Here is a 13,335-nt window from a genome sequence, read left to right as displayed (position 1 = left end):
CACAATATACAGTATACCTCTACACTGTGCCACACAATATACAGTATACCTCTACACTGTGCCCCACAATATATAGTATACCTCTACACTGTGCCACACAATATACAGTATACCTCTACACTGTGCCCCACAATGTACAGTATACCTCTACAATGTGCCACACTTTATACAGTATGCCGCTACACTGTGCCCCACAATATACAGTATACCTCTACACTGTGCCACACAATATACAGTATACCTCTACACTGTGCCACACAATATACAGTATACCTCTACACTGTGCCCCACAATATACAGTATACCTCTACACTGTGCACACAATATACAGTATACCGCTACACTGTGCCACAAAATATACAATATACTTCTACACTGTCCCCCACAATATACAGTATACCTCTACACTGTGCCCCACAATATACAGTACACCTCTACACTGTGCCACACTATATACAGTATACCGCTACACTGTGCCACAAAATATACAGTATACTTTTACACTGTGCCCCACAATATACAGTATACCTCTACACTGTGCCCCACAATATACAGTATACCTCTACACTGTGCACACAATATACAGTATACCTCTACACTGTGCCACACTATATACAGTATACCGCTACACTGTGCTCCACAATATACAGTATACCTCTACACTGTGCCCCACAATATACAGTATACCTCTACACTGTGCCCCACAATATACAGTATACCTCTACACTGTGCCACACAGTATACCTCTACACTGTGCCACACAATATACAGTATACCTCTACACTGTGTCACACGTTATACAGTATACCTCTACACTGTGCCACACAATATACAGTATACCGCTACACTGTGCCACACAATATACAGTATACCTCTACACTGTGCCACACAATATACAATATACCGCTACACTGTGCCACACAATATACAGTATACCTCTACACTGTGCCACACAATATACAGTATACCTCTACACTGTGCCACACAATGTACAGTATACCTCTACACTGTGCCACACAATATACAATATACCGCTACACTGTGCCACACAATATACAGTATACCTCTACACTGTGCCACACAATATACAATATACCGCTACACTGTGCCACACAATATACAGTATACCTCTACACTGTGCCACACATATACAGTATACCTCTACACTGTGCCACACAATGATACAGTATACCTCTACACTGTGCCACACAATGTACAGTATACCTCTACACTGTGCCACACAGATACAGTATACCTCTACACTGTGCCACACAATATACAGTATACCTCTACACTGTGCCACACAATGTACAGTATACCTCTACACTGTGCCACACAATATACAGTATACCTCTACACTGTGCCACACAATGTACAGTATACCTCTACACTGTGCCACACAATATACAGTATACCTCTACACTGTGCCACACAATGTACAGTATACCTCTACACTGTGCCAGACAATATACAGTATACCTCTACACTGTGCCGCACAATATACAGTATACCTCTACACTGTGCCACACAATATACAGCATACCTCTACACTGTGCCACACAATATACAGTATACTTCTACACTGTGCCCCACAATGTACAGTATACCTCTACACTGTGCCACACAATATACAGTATACCTCTACACTGTGCCACACAATATATAGTATACCTCTACACTGTGCCCCACAATATACAGTATACCTCTACACTGTGCCCCACAATATACAGTATACCGCTACACTGTGCCACACAATATACAGTATACCTCTACACTGTGCCACACAATATACAGTATACCTCTACACTGCCACACAATATACCTCTACACTGTGCCACACAATATACAGTATACCGCTACACTGTGTAGTCTTGTGGTGGCGGACAGAAAATAATCTGGAAGTGCCCCTCCCGAGACCAGGCTCCAGATCTGCCACTGCCTCTGATATGACATAATGTCTGGAGATGCTGGGAGTTGTAGTTGTCTCCTTTTATATCTCCTCCTCTAGTAATGTCCCCTGATTTCACATGAAACAGTCTGGACATGCTGAGAGTTGTAATCCTCTCCTGTTATACCTCCTACCTGTAATGTCCTCTGATATAACATAATAATAGCCTGGACATATTGGGAATTGTAGTTCTCTCCTCAATCCTCCTCCTGTAATGTCCTCTGATTTCACATAATAACAGCCGGGGCATGCTGAGAGTTGCAGTTCTCTCCTCTTGTAATGTCCTCTGATTTTACATAACTACTTTGTGGACATGCTGGGAGTTGTAGTCCACTTATCTTATTCCTCCTCCCTATAATGGCCTCTGATATCACGTATTAACAGCCGGGGCATGCTGAGAGTTGTAGTTCTCTCCTCTTGTAATGTCCTCTGATTTCACATAACTACTTTGTGGACATGATGGGAGTTGTAGTCCACTCATCTTATTCCTCCTCCCTGTAATGTCCTCTGATTTGACATAATTACAGCGTAGACATGCTGGGAGTTGTATTCCTCTCCTCTTATAGGTCTTCCCTGTAAGGACCTCTGATATAATAACAACCTGGACATGCTGAGAGTTGTAGTTCTCTCCCATTATTCCTCCCTCTGTAACATCCTCTGCTATCACATAATAAAGTCCTGGACATGCTGGGAGTTATAGTTCTCTCCTCATACCTTCTGCCTGTAATGTCCTCTGATATCACATAATAACAGCCTGGACATGCTGGGAGTTGTAGTCCTCTCATCTTGTTCCTTCTCCCTGTAATGTCCTCTGATTTGACATAATAATAGCCTGGACATGGTGAGAGTTGTAGTTTTCTCCTCATACCTCATCCCTATAATGTCCTCTGATATCACATAATAAAGTCCTTGGCATGCTGGAAGTTGTAGTTCTGTCATACCTTCTCCTGTAATGTCCTCTATCATATAATAACAGCCCAGACATGCTGGGAGTTGTAGTTCTCTCATCTAATATCTCCCTCTGTAATGTCCAATAGTAATCTCTTGGAGGCAGTGAGAAAAGGCGTTAAAAGGGTTTTCCAAGACTTTATAACTGAAGACCTATCCCCAGAACAGGTCATCAGTATCTGATCGAGGGGGTCTACCGATCTCTGTTTGAGAAGGCATTTTTCAGTGTGAGTGCAATGCGTTTTAATGCGTTTTGCACGCGCATGAGAAAAATCTGCATGTTTGGCACCCAGCCCCGAACCCGGACTTCTTCATAGAAGTTCAGGTTTGGGTTAGGTGTTGTGTAGATTTTATTATTTTCCCTTATAACATGGTCATAAGGGAAAATAATAGCATTCGTAATACAGAATGCTTAGTAAAATAGGGATGGAGGGGTTAAAAAAATAAATAAATTATTTAACTCACCTCATCCATTTTTTGCGCAGCCCGGCTTCTCTTCTGTCTTCTTTTTTGATGACAAGGAGGAAAAGGACCTGTGGTGAAGTCACTGCGTTCATCACATGGTTCGTCACATTATCCATCACCATGGTGATAGATCATGTGATGGACCATGTGATGAGCGCACTGACGTCACCACAGGTCTGGGAAATGCTTGCAATTTCAGTTCAAAACAGCTTCACCTATTCAGGAATTGCTTTTCATGCATTAAAGGGGTTGTCAGAGCTCCTAAATGTGTTAAAAAACTGTACAATCGCCAATTAATACCCCGCCATTCCAGCGCTGCTGCTCCACTCCTAAACCCTTTCTCCACTGTCTGTGCTTAATGTAGCTGTATATGTCACATGACTGCTGCAGCCAATCGCTGGCCTCAGTGATCTTGTGCTGTATAGAAGTATGTCACTGTTCCTGCCTGCAAATACATATCGTAGATGACAACCGTAGAGGCTGCGCTGGAACAGTGAGAGCGGAAGCGGTAAGTAAAGGAACTTTTATTATTATAACATATTTAGAGGCAGGGTGGAGGTTTCAATGTCGGAGAACCTTTAATATTTTATAAACTGCTTCTAAGCCAGAAATACTGTAGTAAAACCTGCTCCATACAGTGCAGTGTATAGAAACCTATCATTATACAGCAGATACCTAACTTCTATTTTAGGGAATTGCATGGACACCAATATATATATATATATATATATATATATATATATATAATTACCCTAAATGAAATCAGGTCTGCCCCCTAATGCCTGTCTGTGTTACTGCAGGGCTTAGAATCGCTAGTGTAAGAAGGGAAATATTGTTATGCTGATAAAAATACAAATAATATTAGAAAAACTAAATACTGAAATAATTAGTGATAGAAATACATTTTACACAAGTCAAAAGTGGAAAAACATTTTTCTGCGTTGGCCGGGAATCGAACCCGGGTCAACTGCTTGGAAGGCAGCTATGCTCACCACTATACCACCAACGCCTGATAACTCCTGCTTCTTTCACTACTTTCAACTGTGTGGGAAGTTTAACAGAGCAATGTAAGGCTTTTTTCACACCGGTGTTAGGATTGTCCAGCCTATCCCCATTATAGTGAGTGGGGTAGGGGCGGACTTCCGGCAACACACATGTTCCCCTGCTGGACAATCCTAACGCCAGTGTGAAAGAAGCCTTAGGGCTCTGAGCAGCTGTACCCCAGAGATGTACTTAACGTATATAAGGTATTTGGTGCATAGCCATGCTGGTTACTGCAGGATCTCCATGTCATCAGGGTGGGAGGGGTATAGGAAATAAAGCTTTGTAAAGGATTTTTTATGTGTAAGGTGAGGGAGCAGAATCTACCTAATTAGCGCCTTTCCTCTGAAGAACCACCACGATACAGCTGCGATGGGCACTGAGCGCGGTGCAGTCTCTTTAGGAGCCTGGTAGCACTGCTGCCTCAGCTCAGAAAGTGGAGGCACTCCTGCCCTGCCACTTGCCGGAGAAAAGTAATGCCATACCTTCAAACTTTTAAAAAACCAAGGAAGGACAACAATGGCAACTTTTTTTAGACTAAGACAACCCTAGGAGCAGCCTGCCGGAGTTGTCTGGATTGGGCACTGCCAGATGCTACCTGGAACCGACAGTATTCACTGTAATGGGGACAGGCAACCCGGCAAACATGTCGAGAATCGGCTGGACAAAAACTGCTTTGTGCAGTAGTTTTAATCCCGCCAAATTTTCTCTGCATATTTGCCGAGTTGCGACCGGATCTCCGCCGTTCCTTATTACAGTGAATTGGGCTGGCAGATGTCGGGTAGCATCTGGCAGTGCCCAATCCAGACAATTCCGGCAGGCTGCTTCCTGTTGGAACAACTTGCAAAAGTAGTAAACATTAGTGTTGATCGAGCACGATCAGGCTCAAGCATCTCGATGCTCAGCACATGGTGGTATTCGGCCGAATACCGCTCAAGCATAATGCTACGCAGCCAATAAACATGCAGGTAAGTACTGCCCTTCGCTGTAATGCCGTAGCCATGTTGGTTTCTGGCATTACAGTGACTGACTGGCCAGAACGCTTTATCAGGTTCTATATAGCACCCGATGACATGTGTTCGGCTCAGTGTTAGTCAGGGAGAGCTGTGCTGAAGAAGGGAAAGATAGTTTAGGGAGTGAAATTTTCTTTTTTTCAGTTGAAAAAACGTGTCAGAGACCCCAAAGTCCTTTTAAGGACTATAGTGTGTGGCAGCAATATCTATTTTTAGCGCATCCCGCTCTAAATAGCGTGCAATAGTTATGCTGCTGCAGACAGAGACATTAGCTGTGCTACATCTCCTGTGTAACGTGTGCACATCCAATAAATATCAAGGACATCCAGTGTAGTTTTTCCGTAGACGGTTTCCGCTGCGGACAGTGACATTATCCGTGGTATATCTCCTGTGTAAAGTTTCCACATCCCAAATACCTGTGACATTCCCTGTAATTTTATATTAGCTGCTTCTGACATCAGCGACATTATCTGCAGTATATCTCCTGCGTGACTTTTCCACATCCCAAATACCTTTTTAATTTTTGCGCATACACTTACAAATACTACTCTATTGTACGTGTGACATACTTTCAAGCATATATAACATTTAATATGAAGAAGGTGAGCAGTAAGGGACAGGGAAGTGTCCGTGATGCTGATGGTGCACGCAGAGGCCGTGGCCCTGGGTGTGGCGAAACTGTGCCTGCTGCCAGAGCACAAGAAAATAAATCATCCACGATACCTAGCTTCATGTCCCAGTTTGAAGGGAGGCGCAGGACAACGCTCTCAAAGTCAGACCAGTGCGACCAGGTGGTCGGTTGGATTGCAGCAGATAATGCTTTCAGTCGGTTAAGCACCACCTTGTCTTCCACCAAGTCCAGTCTCAGTAGCCAAGAGTCTGGTCAACACAATCCTCACCCTTATCCTCCTTCCTCCCACACACGGATATTCCAAGGAGCTCTTTTCAGCGCCATTCCTTCATTTGGGCCTCTTGACAAGCCTGCTTGAAGAGGGATATGAGATCTTGTGCCCTGATTCCCAAACTTTTGAGCATCCACAGTCACAAGAAGATGACGGTGGGGAACGGCAATTAGTGTTTCACAAGGTGGATGATGATGAGACACAGTTGCCAATAAGTCAACGGCAATTAGTGTCTCAAGAGGTTGTTGAAGGTGGCAAGCCGAGCCAGGACAGCAGTACAGAGGGGGAGGGATCTGCAGCACCACAACAGGCTGGAAGAGGCAGTGGGGTGGCAAAAGGGAGAAGGCGGGCTACACCAAACAGGCCCGCAACTGTTCCCCGGAGCACCGCCTTGCAGCAATCTCCCGTGCCAAGGGGTAAGTGTTCCGCAGTCTGCTGCTTTTTTAAGGAAAGTGCAGACGACAAAAGAATTGTAATTTGCAACCTGTGCCATACAAAAATTACCACCAGCATGATCCGCCACATGGCATCAAAGCACCCTAATAGGTGGGCCGAAAACCTGGGTCTACAATCTGTGTCTGCGGGTCACACCACAGCCTCCTCTTCTCCTGGCTGGCCAATCCCCTTTTGAAGACACAGGCCCGGATGAGTCTCACCCTGCACCTGGACCTTCGCAAGCACCATCAGCAACCACATCCACTTCCGTGTCCCAGCGCAGCGTACAAATTTTAACGCAATCGCAAATACCCAGCCACGCACCCACAGGCCATAGCACTAAATACGCAACTTTCCAAATCAAGGCACAGGAAATGTTGCCATTTAGGCTTGTGGACACTGAGGCCTTCCGCAGCCTGATGTCGGCGGCCGTCCCTCGCTATGCAGTCACAAGCCGCCACTATTTTTCATGGTATGCAATGCCCGCCTTACACCAGCATGTGTAACATCAACCGTGCCATGACCAATGCAGTTACTGGGAAGGTCCACTTAACCACTGACATATGGACAAGTGCTTTTGGCCAGGGATGCTACATTTCCCTGACGGCACACTGGGTGAACGCTGTGGAGGCCAGAAGCGAGTCGTACCCTTAGATGGCACAGGTGCTACCGACGCTAAGGATTGCTGGCCCTAATTCCATAAGGGTTTCCGCCACCACCTACATTAGTGGCTCCAACCCTCACTTCTCCTCCTCCGCCTACTCCTCCACTTCCACCTCAGAATTATCCTCTTGCTGCACCAGTCATCCATAAGTCAGTAGCTGAAAGCAGTGTAGCACTGCAGTGGGAAAGCGTCAACAGGCCGTGCTTAAGCTGATCTGGTTAGGTGACAAACAGCACACCACCGCAGAGCTATGAAAGAGGATAAGAGACCAGACTGAGCTGTGGCTCTCGCCACTCAGCCTAGAACCAGGCATGGTTGTGTCTGATAATGGCCGTAACTTGGTGGTGGCTTTGGAGCTCGGCAAGCTCACACACATCCCATGCCTAGCCCAAGTCTTCAACTTACTAGCTCAGCGGTTTCTCAAAACCTACCTCAATTTGCCTTAGCTACTGGTGCGCCGCGTGTGTGCCAATTTCCGCAAGTTATCAATAGCTTCCACCGGTCTGTCAGCGCTACAATTTCCAGCTCACTGACTGTTGTGAGACGTGAGCACACACTGGAACTTGACGTTCCACATGTTAGCCAGGCTTTGTGAGCAGCAGAGGGCAGTAGTGGAATACCAGCTGCAACATGGTCGTCGCCTTACCAGTCAACTTCCGCTCTTCACAAGCGATGAGTGGGCATGGATGTCTGACCTCTGTGAAGTTTTAGGAAACTTTGAGGAATCACTGTGAGTGGCGATAAAGCTATTATCAGTGTAACCATCCCACTTCTGTGTCTACTCAAAAGCTCGCTGCTCACAATGTAGGCCAACGCTTTGCATGTGTTAGAGGTGGAAATAGGGGAAGACATTACACAGGGTGATAGCCAGACTACCCTCAATTCGTCTTCTCAGTGCAAATTGGATGATGATGATGAGGATCAGGAGACAGTTGCCTCCGCTACAGAGGGAAGTACCCATATAAGTTTAATGTCATCTGTTCAGCGTGCATAGGCAGAAGAGTAGGAAGAGGATGAGGAGATTGAGAGTCATCCTCCTGATGATGACAGTAAATTCTTGCCTGTTGGGACTCTGGCACACATGGCTGACTTTATGTTAGGCTGCCTTTCCCGTGACCCACTCGTTTTATGCATTTTGGACAACACCGATTACTGGTTGTTCACCCTTCTCTACCTCCGCTACAAAGAGAACTTCTCTCATCTTTCATTCCTGTGGTGGCGAGGACTAACAAAATGGTGCAATACCAGAAGGTCCTTGTGGAAAAATTGCTCCAAACATTCCCAGCTGTCAATGCTGGCGGCAGAGTGCGTAGTTCCTTGGGCAATCAAGGGGAGATGAGGGGAACACATAGCAGTTCCAACAGAGGCAGGGCAGTACTCTCCAAGGCCTGGGACAGTTTCATAACACCCCACCAGCACACTCACCCTGATGCGCGGAGGGAGGGAAACATTTTGGAAGATGGTGAAGGAGTACGTAGCAGACAATGTCAGCATCTTCAATGATCCCTCTGTTGGGCACGTGGCACGAACTGTCGTTTTACGTCTTGGAGGTGCTGGCATGCCACCAGCGTTTTGTCAGAGCAGGTATTTAGTGCTGCTGGGGGCATAATAACTGATAAGCGCATCCGCCTGTTAACTGAAAATGCAGACAGGTTGACGCTTATCAAAATGAACAAGGCCTGGATTGCCCCTGGCTTCTCTACTCCACTAAAAGAAAGCGACTGAACATAAAGGCACTTTAAATGTGGCTTTTATGGTATACAAGCAGAAGGACCCGGCTTTGCACGGGTATATTTCATCTATTTAATTTTATGTTTCCATGTGTCATAAGAATATATCAACAGTTTCCCCCATAATAGTGACCTCTACAGTACTCGCCCCTTTAACAATTACCTCTATAGTGGCCACCCCTTTAGCAGTGACCACATCTTTATAAGTTACCTGCACAGTGCGTGCCCCTTTAACAGTGACCTCCACAGTGGCCGCCCCTTTAACAGTGACCTCCACAGTGCCTGCCCCTTTAACAGTGACCTCCACAGTACCCACCCCTTTAACAGTGACCTCCACAGTGCCGCCTCTTTAAGTGACCTCCACAGTTTCCGCTACTTAACAGTGACCTCCACAATGCCCGCCCCTTTAACAGTGACCTTCACAATGCCCGCCCCTTTAGCAGTGACTTCCATAGTGCTCGCCCCTTTAATAGTGAATTCCACAGTGCCCGTCCCCTTAACAGTGATCTCCACAGTACCCAGCCCATAAACAGTGACTTCCACAGTGCCCGCCCATTTAACAGTGACCTTTACAATGCCTGCACTTTGACAGTGACATTCGCACTGCCTGCCACCTTTAATAGTGACCTCCACAGTGCCCGTCCATTTAACAGTGATGTCCACACTGTCTGCCCTTTTAACAGTGACCTCCACAGTGCCCGCCCCTATACCAGTGACCTCCACGGTACCTGCCCCTTTAACAGTGACTTCCACAGTGCCCGCTCCTTTAACATTGAACTCCACAGCGGCCGTCCGTTTAATAGTGGCCCCCGGCCCCCATACATATAGCATTGTAGTTGTACCATCATACGTCATATGACCTTAATATTTAAGGACCTGCAAACTGCTAAAATCTGCGATCAGTTGTTATGGCAACCTGGAGAAGGACCTGCGATCTTCTATTGGCTAATAAGGGACATGTGACCATGTAAATTGCAGTTGAGATTTAAGTGAAAGGCTTGCTGGCTTCTATTGGCTTATGCAGGTTATTTTTTGGGAATATCTCAGGAACGGTAAGTCCTAGAGAGCTGAGACACCGTCTAAAACCTCCCCGGACACCTGATGCACCTGTGTGGCAAATTTGGTAAAGATTGGTCCAATCGTTTGGTCACGCATAAAGAACTTCCAGACAGACTAATTCATTTTTATACAGTCAGGTCTATAAATATTGGGACAAGGACACAATTCTAACATTTTTGGCTCTATACACGACCACAATGGATTTGAAATGAAACAAACAAGATGTGCTTTAACTGCAGACTGTCAGCTTTAATTTGAGGGTATTTACATCCAAATCAGGTGAACGGTGCAGGAATTACAACAGTTTGCATTTGTGCCTCCCAATTGTTAAGGAACCAAAAGTAATAGGAGATAATAATAATAATCATAAATCAAACTTTCACTTTTTAATACTTGGTTGCAAATCCTTTGCAGTCAATTACAGCCTGAAGTCTGGAACGCATAGACATCACCAGACGCTGGGTTTCATCCCTGGAGATGCTCTGCCAGGCCTCTACTGCAACTGTCTTCAGTTCCTGCTTGTTCTTGGGGCATTTTCCCTTCAGTTTTGTCTTCAGCAAGTGAAATGCATGCTCAATCGGATTCAGGTCAGGTAATTGACTTGGCCATTGCATAACATTCCACTTCTTTCTCTTAAAAAATTATTTGGTTGCATTTGCAGTATACTTTGGGTCATTGTCCATCTTCACTGTGAAGCGCTGTCCAAAGAGTTCTGAAGCATTTGGCTGAAAATGAGCAGATAATATTGCCCGGAACATTTCAGAATTCATCCTGCTGCTTTTGTCAGCAGTCACATCATACAAGAGAACCAGTTCCATTGGCAGCCATACATGCCCACGCCATGACACTACCACCACCATGCTTCACTGATGAGGTGGTATGCTTAGGATCATGAGCAGTTCCTTTCCTTCTCCATACTCTTCTCTTCCCATCACTCTGGTAGAAGTTGATCTTGGTCTCATCTGTCCATAGGATGTTGTTCCAGAACTGTGAAGGCTTTTTTAGATGTCGTTTGGCAAACTCTAATCTGGCCTTCCTGTTTTTGAGGCTTACCAATGGTTTACATCTTGTGGTGAACCCTCTGTATTCACTCTTGTGAAGTCTTCTCTTAATTGTTGGCTTTGACACACATACACCTACCTCCTGGAGAGTGTTCTTGATCTGGCCAACTGTTGTGAAGGGCGTTTTCTTCACCAGGGAAATAATTCTTCAGCATCCACCACAGTTGTTTTTGTGGTCTTCTGGGTCTTTTGGTGTTGCTGAGCTCACCGGTGCGTTCCTTCTTTTTAAGAATGTTCCAAATAGTTGTTTTGGCCATGCCTAATGTTTTTGCTATCTCTCTGATGGGTTTGTTTTGTTTTTTCAGCCTAATGATGGCTTGCTTCACTGATAGTGACAGCTTTTTGGATCTCATCTTGAGAGTTGACAGCAACAGATTCCAAATGCAAATAGCAGATTCGAAATTAACTCTGGACCTTTTATCTGCTCATTGTAATTGGGATAATGAGGGAATAACACACACCTGGCCATGGAGCAGCTGAAAAGCCAATTGTCCCATTACTTTAAGTTCTTTAACAAGTGGGAGGCACATATGCAAACTGTTGTAATTCCTACACCATTCACCTGATTTGGATGTAAATTAAAGGGATTCTGTCATGATATTTTAGGCCTATAACCTAAACATATGGCCAGGTCCGTACTAATAACCTTAATCCAAAACTGTCCTTATTAAATCTGCCTGTGGCTCTATTAGCACATAAAACAGCGCCGCCCCTGCAATCGTCCGGTCCCTCAGGTTATGCATAGTGCGCACGCGTGGGATCTGGCAGAGGGACCGGACAATTGCGGAGGCAGCGCTGAGGTGAGGAAGGCGGCGATTTCAACTGGGAAGGCGGCGCTGGGCACCAGACGGAAATGGGTGCAGCCGGGCACACTGTATGAAGCGACGTCCCCTTGGGCACCTTAGGTAGGTGAATCACAGGTTATAAAAACCTGTTTTATGTGCTAAGAGAGCCACAGGCAGATTTAATAAGGACAGTTTCGGATTCAGGTTATTAGTATGGACTTGGCCATATGTTTAGGTTATAGACCTAAAATGTCATGACAGAATCCCTTTAAAGCTGACAGTCTGCAGTTAAAGCACATCTTGTTCGTTTCATTTCAAATCCATTGTGGTGGTGTATAGTGATGAGCGGCAGGTGCCATATTCGATTTCGACAAAATTCGCGAATATTCGATAGAATATTCGTTTTATATTCATCGAAATCGAATATTCGTCATTATTCTTGTTATCGCGATTAATATGCGATTTAAATAATCGCGTATTGCGATTTTAACTTAAAGGCTACTCTCTTATTGAAATAGCAATGCGATTAATTCAAGTTATAAAAATCGAATTTCGATTTTAACTTAGCACTGCTATATTCCATATTAGGCTAGAATTAACGAATATGGAATATAGCAGTGCTAAGTTAAAATCGAAATTCGATTATTATAACATGAATTAATCGAATTGCGATTTCAACTTGGACCTGGTTTACTATGGTTGGCTTGGTAGAATTAGCGAATATGACGAATATATTCGTCATATTCCACAAAACGAAGATAACGAATGTATTCTGCTTCTTCGTTTTAGCTACCTATTCGTCAACTTCGCTAATTCCAGCAATCATATAGGAAAGTTTACTATAGAGACAGCTAAGTTTAATTCGCTATGCGAATATATGACTGCTTTTTTTTTTATAAATAGTATAATTATAATAATTATCAGGTATTATAATTGTTCTATTTATTTTAAAAAAAAGCAAAGTAATATAATCGCATAGAGAATAAAACTTAGCTGTCTCTATAGTCAACTTTCCTATATGATTGCTAGAATTAGCGAAGTTGACGAATAGGTAGCTAGAATGAAGATGCAGAATACTTCGTTATCTTCGTTTTGTGGAATATAACGAATATATTCGTCATATTCGCTAATTCTACCAAGCCATTGAAGCCAACCATATAGTAAACCAGGTCCAAGTTGAAATCGCCATGCGATTAATATAACTCGAAGTAATCGCATGGCGATTTTAACTTAGTAATGCTATATTCCATGCTCATGGAGCATCACCATGGGAACGACTCCATA

At 44.5% G+C, this 13,335-nt stretch overlaps 1 non-coding gene across 1 annotated transcript; it reads right to left on the bottom strand.

Annotated features, from left to right (window-relative positions):
- Window positions 1-4,298: 4,298 nt before the first annotated feature.
- Window positions 4,299-4,370, bottom strand: TRNAG-UCC. The gene has a single exon. It is a non-coding gene; the product is annotated as a tRNA-Gly (tRNA).
- Window positions 4,371-13,335: the final 8,965 nt, after the last annotated feature.

This window comes from Bufo gargarizans, chromosome 2 (assembly GCF_014858855.1).
Source record: "Bufo gargarizans isolate SCDJY-AF-19 chromosome 2, ASM1485885v1, whole genome shotgun sequence".
NCBI lineage: Eukaryota > Metazoa > Chordata > Amphibia > Anura > Bufonidae > Bufo > Bufo gargarizans.
The sequence above is the reverse complement of the archived record's forward strand: the minus strand, read 5'-3'. Positions and strand labels throughout refer to the sequence as shown.